The sequence below is a fragment of the Triticum urartu genome, chromosome 5A, assembly GCF_056163025.1.
Source record: "Triticum urartu cultivar PI428250 chromosome 5A, HENAU_Tu73, whole genome shotgun sequence".
Taxonomy (NCBI): Eukaryota; Viridiplantae; Streptophyta; class Magnoliopsida; order Poales; family Poaceae; genus Triticum; species Triticum urartu.
This window is the reverse complement of record NC_141877.1, coordinates 462963339-462972329: the sequence shown is the minus strand read 5'-3', so window position 1 is coordinate 462972329 and position 8991 is coordinate 462963339. Positions and strand designations below refer to the sequence as shown.

Sequence of the window (8991 nt, the reverse complement as noted above, 5' to 3'; positions counted from 1 at the left end):
TGTGTGAGAGAGAGAGAGGGAGAGAGAGAGAGAGAGAGAACTCTAAATAATTCAATACAGTGATAACGTGTTACCAAATAAGATGTTCATGTTCTACAAAAAAGGATTCTTGGAGTAGACACAAAGGCAAAATCCATTGGGATGGGTGTACATGTGCAATGTGGTGGATTTGTGGAGAAATTTATACTCCACGGGGAAAGCGAGATGTGATTTATCGATTTCCTTTCAGTCTATCTTTAACCCATTTGTCTCAGATTAAATAAAATCTCAGTATTTTATATATCTAATGCACAATCGTACACAAATGATTAACCAATAAATCAATGCACATGTAAGATAAAACAAAAGCATGATTCTTGAAAGATAAAACAAATCCTTTCAAGGGTACATCTATCGCCCATTTAATGGATTAACAAATTCTTAGCCTCTTGAATCTCAATGGCACAATAATAAATGAGAGATAAAACAAAATAATTTAAAAATAAGATAAAATAAAAACACAAATTCAATGAAATAGTGTAAGCTAGGTCCACCGGCACTTAAAATAAAATCATTTGTTGAGCAATCATAAATCTATGTTTTTTAGGTATAGCAGGGTTGGCCATCAACAAAAATCGAGGAAAAAAATTTCACATCTTAGTCCATAGTATCACAATTGTTAGCCACTACCACGAACTGGAGTAGATACAAAAATGTACCTATCATCTTATATGTTACACTTAATTTATTTTGGTGAAAACAGGGATACAACAATTGTGGATACAAAAATGAGTTAATTCTTCTTTAACAAATGGATGAAATATAATAAATTATTTGTGGGAAAGGTGCAAATATGGGTGATGGGTGGATTGGAAGAGGAACATATGCATTAGGAAGAATAAGAAGACAGTGTCTTGATATTTCAAGGCTATGTCTATCGCTAGTCAATTGAGTCTAAACAAAATCTCATCATTTTCATTCTCTAGATCATTTTCATAAATCAAGGGTAAATAAATTTGAGATAAAATCAAAACATAGATTTTCAGAAAAGTTATTTATTCAACAATTAAGAATATCTTATTTATTCAACAATTCCTAATCCATCTGTTAAAGTATACCACGGCATGCCAGTCAATTACTTCCTCCATTCGGAAAAGCGTGTCCCATGTTTGTTCTTCAAATGGATGTATCTAGCACTAATTTGGTGCTAAATACATCCATTTGAGGGAGCTTTTTCGGACGGAGGGTGCATCTTTTAAGAGAAGTTGCATGTTAGTTGTAATGCTACAATAATTTAGTCATTACTACACGTCAAACAGAGCGAAAACGAACAGCTATCGCGCACTTACACTTTTTGAAACATAAACACACGCACGCGCACACACAAACACCATCACCACACGCAGACACTCGCGTAGCGCTAACTGACATCTGGAGTTGCCAAGCTTCAAGATCACCAGCTCCTTTGCTATAGAAGGAATTGTTGCTTCCCGAAACGATAATCCACATGTTGCTCACTACATTTTTTTAAGTGAATAGATGTGCTAATTATTGGATAAGCAAGTCAATGTGATTTTTTTAACAAGCCGTATGAAGTCAATAAAATTATTCCCAAATGCTGAAACTATACATTTCACAACAGATCAGCTAATTCTCCTTTCAAGTTTTTTCACTCCAAAAGTAACACACATTATTACATCGCCCACACATTTGCGCAAGCCACCCTGCGTTCAAAAAACAAGTTATTCCTTTGACTAATTCTATCTGTCCGCAAATCATCACTCTCTCCTTTTTTAGGCCAAAATGTGTAGTTTTCTGCCAAGTTAGGTAAAGCATAAGAGTCTGAAGAAGCATAGTTTTGTGCTGAGCTTTCACACAATGTGCAATTTTATTATAAAATTTGTTCAAGATACAAATATATGTACATATATACCACACAATCAGTAATTGTGGTAAGCAATCTCAAACCAATATCAACAAATACATGTACAAATAAAGATAAATGTGTAGCTAGCTACTTAGCTAGTTAGCTACCATGTACACTAAAGAAAGAGCTAGCGGCCCATTTTGCTGAGCTATCACCTGCTGTTGGCAAATGGCGGGATGCTCTGCTCGTTCCTGAAGTAGTCGTCGGGGTCGATCTGGCCCTTGGCCATCGCGAGCCTCTGGTAGTTGCCCTTGAAGTACTTCTGGCCCCAGACCATCCCGGCCTGGTAGCTGCTCACGTTGCCGACGACGACGTTCTCGCCGAGGTCCAGGTCCCTGTAGTTGAAGTAGGCCTCCCTCGGGTTGGAGCTCACGAACGGTGCCATGAACGCGTAGAACTCCCTGATCCACCTGGTCTGCACGGCCCCGTCCCCCGACGCCATCGACCAGAAGTTCATGTACTGGATGTTGTAGAGCACGCCGGCGCGGTGCGGGTACGGCGTCGCCGACTCCGGCACGGCCGCGATCTGCCCGCCGTATGGGTCCAGGATCATGAGCCCCGCGTTGGGCTGCGCCAGCTTGGCGAAGATGCTGGCCCACGCGTCCCGCGGGATGGCCTGCCGGACGTAGTCGGACGTCGCCTTGTAGCCGCTGCTGAAGACGGACTCGGCGGTGGTCCGGTTCAGGAGGTCCTCCACGGTCGAGGCGCTGCCGAGGTAGATGTAGGGCACCGACTGGATCCAGGTCATCTCCCTGCAGTCGGAGCGGTTGAACCGCAGCTCCGGGAAGCGGCTGCTCATCACCGGCAGCAGCGCGTCGCAGGTGCCGAGGAACAGGGACTGGAAGTTGGCCGTCTTCTGCTGGACGACCACCCTGATGATCAGGTCCTCCGGCAGGGCCGGCGCGACCTGCTGCCACCTGGTGACGAGGTCCGCGGCGCCCTGGCTGGCGGTCACAGGGACGTTGAACACCGTGACCTTGGGCGGGATGGGCAGGAGCTTCACCTGCCACGACACCACGACGCCGAAGCTCTCGCCGCCGCCGCCTCGGAGGGCCCAGAAGACGTCGCTCCCCATGGTGTTCTTGTTCAGGAGCCTCCCCTTGGCGTCCACCAGCACGGCGTCGATGACGTTGTCGATGGCCATGCCGTACTTGCGCAGCAGCATGCCGAAGCCGCCGCCGCTGAAATGGCCTCCGACGCCGACGGTGGGGCACAGGCCGCCGGGGAACCCGAGCACGCCGCTCGCCTTCCCGATCGCATAATAGAGCTCGCCGAGCTGGGCGCCGGAGTCCACCCACGCGGTCGCCGCCTGCGCGTCGACCCGCACGGCACGGAGGCTCGACAGGTCAAGCACGGCGAACGACTCGGCGCGCACGGACCGGTACGACAGGCCCTCGTAGTCGTGCCCGCCGCTGCGCACGCGGATGCGCAGCCCGCTCCGACGGCCGCACAGCACGGCAGCCTGCACGTGCGACGCGTTCGTCGGCGTGATAATATACAGCGGCCTCACGGTGCTGGGCGTGAAGAACTTGGGGTTCCTGATGGAGGACTTGAGCAGCGGCGTGAACGAGGGCGAGCTCGGCGTGAACACGAGCTGGCGGGGGATGCTCGCCGTCAGACACGAGAGGAAACCATCAGACGAATTACCCTGGGAGGAGACGGTGGAGGCGTAGCAGCAGAGCAAGGCGAAGGCGACGAGCACTAGGCTGGAGCTCCTGGCCATGGCCATCTTTGCTAGCTAGCTTGTTGTACGTCGCCGTGTTGCATGGTTCGGAGCCGCGTCTGCATGCATTTATAGGCTACGGGAGCACACGCGCAGAACGAGTTCGCCTGAAAGCGGCCGTGGCAGCTGCTCTGGTCTACCACGCCACTCCAGCTGGGGGCATTGAAAAGTCATGGTCAGCTCTCTGGATCGCTATCCATAGGCCGGGACGGCGACTGTCAATCGGGCGAACGCTTCTACATTAGTCACATCACATCGCATCGTCCAGCATCTCTATCTGAAGACCGGACGCGGCTTTCGTTTTTCGTTGTAAAACGAAGAACAGATGTAAAAGCAAGAAAGTTCTCATGGCTGGTATCAGATACCTACATGGCAGGTCATCCTTGCATGATAGATAAGCATGGCACTGTCACGGCCGTGGCCTACTGGGCGTCTAGACGGCGTTGGATGGACTTTTGGACACACGGCTGCTGCCGTGCAGAACTGGTGAGAATAGTGGTGAGAACGATGTGATGGGATGCAGGACGGTCAGCATAGAACTGCTAGGGCTTGGACAAATTCATATTCTAACTACTAGTAATCAGTCAGGATGGAATAACGAATAATCATCATCCAAAAGTCAGAGCTAAAGGAGATTGCATTTCCCCGCAAAAGAAAGAACAAGGAGATTGTGTTTGCATATGCGCAAAAAAAAAAGGAGATTGTGTTTGCAGTGACATATCCATAGCGTTGGTATACCATCAACAACGAAATGCATGGCCGGTTACGACGATCGAGCTGTTACGTACACAGGATCGCATGGGTCAGTCAAATATATTGGACGGTGTATATATTATACCAGCATCGCTATCCAAAGCGATTGTCAGATGTTGACAAGCTGTACTGTCGCTGACATGCCTCTTCTTCTTCTCATGACTGGGTTTTTTTCAGTTGAAAACTCCTCCCTGTTTAGCCGTTTTCCCTCTCAGCTTCAACGTTTTTACCGTTCCAAGGGAACGACTATAGTCCACATTTATGGCCTCCTTCTCCTTTGGTTTGAAGAAACTTTGTAGGAATTTTGTAGGATAGAATTTGATAGGAAAAAAGTATTTACAACCCTCTGATTTGTAGGAATAGAATTATATTACTAGTATAAGTTTTAATCAAAGGCACAGATAGATAAGGTCTTTCAAAGCATACGGAAATTCATGTTTAAATGTCAAATTTGCATAAAAGAAGATAACACACGTTATTTGTGAGGATAACGCCTTCTCCCGGCCATGAAAGTCTCGATTATATCATCTTCATTCACTTTGGAGAATAGCAACTCGCTATCGTATGTGACTCAGCAATCATCCAAAGGACTATCAACCATCATTATACTTCAAACTAAAGGGAATGAAATCATACTTTAAACCAAAGGAGATTGAAACTTGTGGTACTCATGCATACCTCAACATGTGTGCCCATGTGTGATTTGCCATACGTTGATCCACTGCCGCCAGCAAGTGCCATGTCGGGCGCACACGTCACTGGCTCACAACTAGGCGGTAGCACTCACCGCTTCACTAGTTCACTAGGGTTCAAGATCGATGAAGAGAAGAGAACGGCAGCGAATCATGAACGTCTTCAGGAAATAGAACGATTAACAAGGATGTACCCATAGGAGGAGACAAAGAGAGTAGGGGAGGAAACCAAGGGTGCTCCTATTTGTGCTCGTTAGAGCAATTTGTTGGCCAGTCGCACATCAGCCATTGAATGGGCTGGCCCACTCTTGTGATCAGGACATGGAGCGATTTTCTTCCGGTTTTTCGATTTTTCTCTCAGAAAAAATAGGCTGCAGTAGAAAGGTTGGAAAAAATCATAAAATTGAAAGATATACTAATGTCTTTATTAAAAAATATCACATAAAACAAAAAAAAATCAATATTTTAAAATATTGTTCATGAATTTTAAAATGTTCTCAAATTTCGGAAAATAAACTCCAACTTAAAACTTCTCATTTATTCTAAATATATATTCTATAAATATGAAAAATGTTCTGGATTTTTAAAATAAAAATAAATAGTAGAAAAGGAAAAAATTAAAAACTAGAAGAAAACCGCAAATATTCTATTAAAAAAAGATAGAACGAAAACAAGAAAATAAAAACTAAGAAATACCCACAGGACAAAAAATGGAAACTGCTATTGCTTGGGTCAGTTAGGCTAATCCACCTTCGTGTCACTATGTGTGGTTGTCGTACAAATGGCCGCAACAAGTGGTAAGGTCATCTCCAACGTCGACCCTCAGAACGCCCGCACACGTCTGAACCGCACTGTTCGGACATGTTGTGTCATCCAACGTGGGCCTGTTTCGATCCGCAGGGCAATCCGGACGTATGCTACTTGTGAGTTGCGTTGGGATTTTCTCTGAAGATGAAGGGAGAAGCAATATAGTAGCGGATAGTATTTCCCTCAGTAGAGAACCAAGTTTATCGAACCAATAGAAGAACAACGCAAACACCCGTCAAATAGTACATGCACACATAAGAGCAAATACTTGCACTCAACACGGGCAAAAGAGTCGTCAATCCCCTTATACTCGTTAATTGCAAAGATTAAATCTGGTATATGTAGATAGGTAAATTGCAAAGTAAAATAAAAGAAAGAAAATTGCAGCAAGGCATTTTTTTTGTAATATGATTAAAATAGACCCAGAGGCCATAGTTTTGACTAGAGGCGTCTCTCTCGTAATAATAGCATATGGTGGGTAAACAAATTACTGTTGGGCAATTGATAGAAAAGCGCATAGTTCTAATGTTATTCAGTTGAAAACTCCTTCCTATTTAGCCATTTTTATCTCCCTATGAGCTTCAACGTTTTTATCGTTCCAAGGCAACGACTCCATATGTACGGCCTCCTTTGGTTTGAGAAATTTTATACGAATTCTGTAGGGTAGGGTTCCTATAAAAAAGTCTCTAGAGCCCTTTGGTTTGTAGGAATAATATAATTTTACTCCTATACAAAAATTGTCCTATCCTTCACATTTTAAAGAATAATAAACATTAGCCTCGACTTAATGAAAAAAATCCTATCATGTGAACCAAAGAACATTTTTCCTTTTCACATTCATATGATTTGAGATGCACGACATTTTATCCCATGAACCAAAGGAGGCCTACTTATTTACTTTCAGAAAATACAAGTCCATTCAGACATTGACAACCGTTCCAATTAATACAAAACTTTGACCCGCCATTTCTAAAAAAATATCTTAAATTAAAATAACTATATGTTTTGAACAATACTGTAGCCAGGATTTTGATTCAGGGTGCTTCAACTAACATAAAAATACACCATAAATTCAACATACCAACGCACCGGTATAAATTTAATCAAATGCACGAATGGATAAGGTCTTTCAAAGCATATTAAAATCCACGCTTAAATGTCAAGTTTGCATGAAAAGAAATAACACACCTTCTTTGCGAGGGCCATGAAAGCCTCGATTATATCATCTTCATTCACTTTGGAGAAAAGCAACTCGCTGTCATATGACTCAGCAATCATCCAAAAGACTACTCCCTCCTTCCATCTATATAGGGCCTAATGCGTTTTTCAAGACCGCCTTTGACTATTGATAAAATTAATACTACATGACATGCATAATGTGAAAATTATATCATTGAAAGCTCCTTTCACATATGAATTTGATGATATGCTTTGTGTAAGTTGCATGCTATATATTATTGCTCTAACATTTGGTTAAAGTTAGCCTCGAAAAACGCATTAGGCCCTATATAGATGGAAGGAGGGAGTATCAACAATCATCATATTTTAAATTAAAAGAAATGAAGCCGTACTTTAAACCATCGGAGATTGAAAACTGGGGTGCTCATGCGTCCTGCCTCAGGGTGTGTGCCCATGCACGCTTTGCCATTCGTGAGTCTACTGCCGCCAACGAGTGCCCTGTCGGTAGCACAGGTCACCGGCTCACCACTAGGCGTTGTCACTCACTGTTGCGCTAGTTCACTAGGGTTTGAGATTGATGAGAAGAGAATGATAGCGAATCATGAACATCTTCAAACGATCAAAGATGGTGTACCCATAGAAGAAGACAATGAGATGAAACAAAGGGAGCTAATGTTTCTTAAAAAATGATCACGGAAAGGTTAAAAAAAAATAAGCCATTGCTGCGCTAGTTCACTATTTGCCGCTCGTTGGGGGCAATTTGTCGGCCAATCACACATAAGCCATTGAGTTGGCCGGCCCATTTTTGTGATTAAGACATGGGAGCGATTTTCTTTTGGTTTTCCAGTTGTCTCTCAGAAAAAAAACAGCTAGAGTGGAAAGGTTAAAAAATAAAATTTAAAGACTTACTAATGTCTTTCTTTTAAAAAAAATGACCACAGGAACTTAAAAATTGTTCTCAGATTTTAGAAAATCTCAAATTAAAACAATTCATGTATTCTAAACAATGTTCTCTAATTTTAAAAATGTCTCAAATTTTAAAAAGAAAAGAAAAGGAAAAATATATAACAAAAAAGAAGAAAAACTAGAAACAAACCAGGAAAAAACAAATAAATTAAAAAATACAGAAGGAAAACTAAAAAAACAAAAACTAAGAAAAACACACATGGATGAAAAATGAAAACCGCTACTGCTTGGGTCAGTTAGGCCAGCCCACGCTCGTGTCACTATGTGTGATTGTCTGACAAATGGCTTCAACAAGTGGCAGAGATCACAACAGAACCTTTCTGGGAGCGCCAGTAGTTGTTTTCAAGAGTATTTCTGACCCAACTACACTCAAAGCACTTGCTGTCAAAGAAGACATGGACCTTTATGATGATCTCTATATTCGGTGGATTCATGTTGCCTTGGAGTGCAAGGTAGTGGTTGATGTTGTAGAGCAAGGAAGTTCTGTGAGCTACGGAGCAATCATCTATGAGACCATTGATCATTCGTCAGTTTTCATAATTTGTAATACAGTTCATGAATTTAGGAGCTCAAATATTAAAACTCTCAATCTAGCAAACCATTATTTATCTTTAGGAGCTGGCCGTCATGTTTGGTTAGACCAGCCTGATAATCTTCCTTTCGTTCATGTAAACACTGTGAGATTTTAATAAAAGCTTTGCGAGATTGCCTAAAAAAGACAAATGGTTGCAATAAGTGGTAAATAGTATTCGCCGAAGACGAACCAATCGTTCACTTGTACATGGTTTGCGCTGGGCCTCGTTCACTTAGTGGCTCGCCACTAATTATGAAAGTAATTTTCAAAAAGAAACTAGTAATGCCAATCTTGTGTTGTGAGAAAAAAAATATTTGGACGAACTTAGAAGTACCTAGATTTGTGACCAGATGAAGTAAAAACAGTGCATAATAAATTTGAGTTGAATATT

General features: G+C 42.8%; 1 pseudogene; it reads right to left on the bottom strand.

Annotated features, from left to right (window-relative positions):
- Positions 1–1848: 1848 nt before the first annotated feature.
- LOC125509679 (berberine bridge enzyme-like Cyn d 4 pseudogene) lies at positions 1849–3689 on the bottom strand (annotated as a pseudogene).
- Between the last annotated feature and the right edge of the window lie 5302 nt (positions 3690–8991).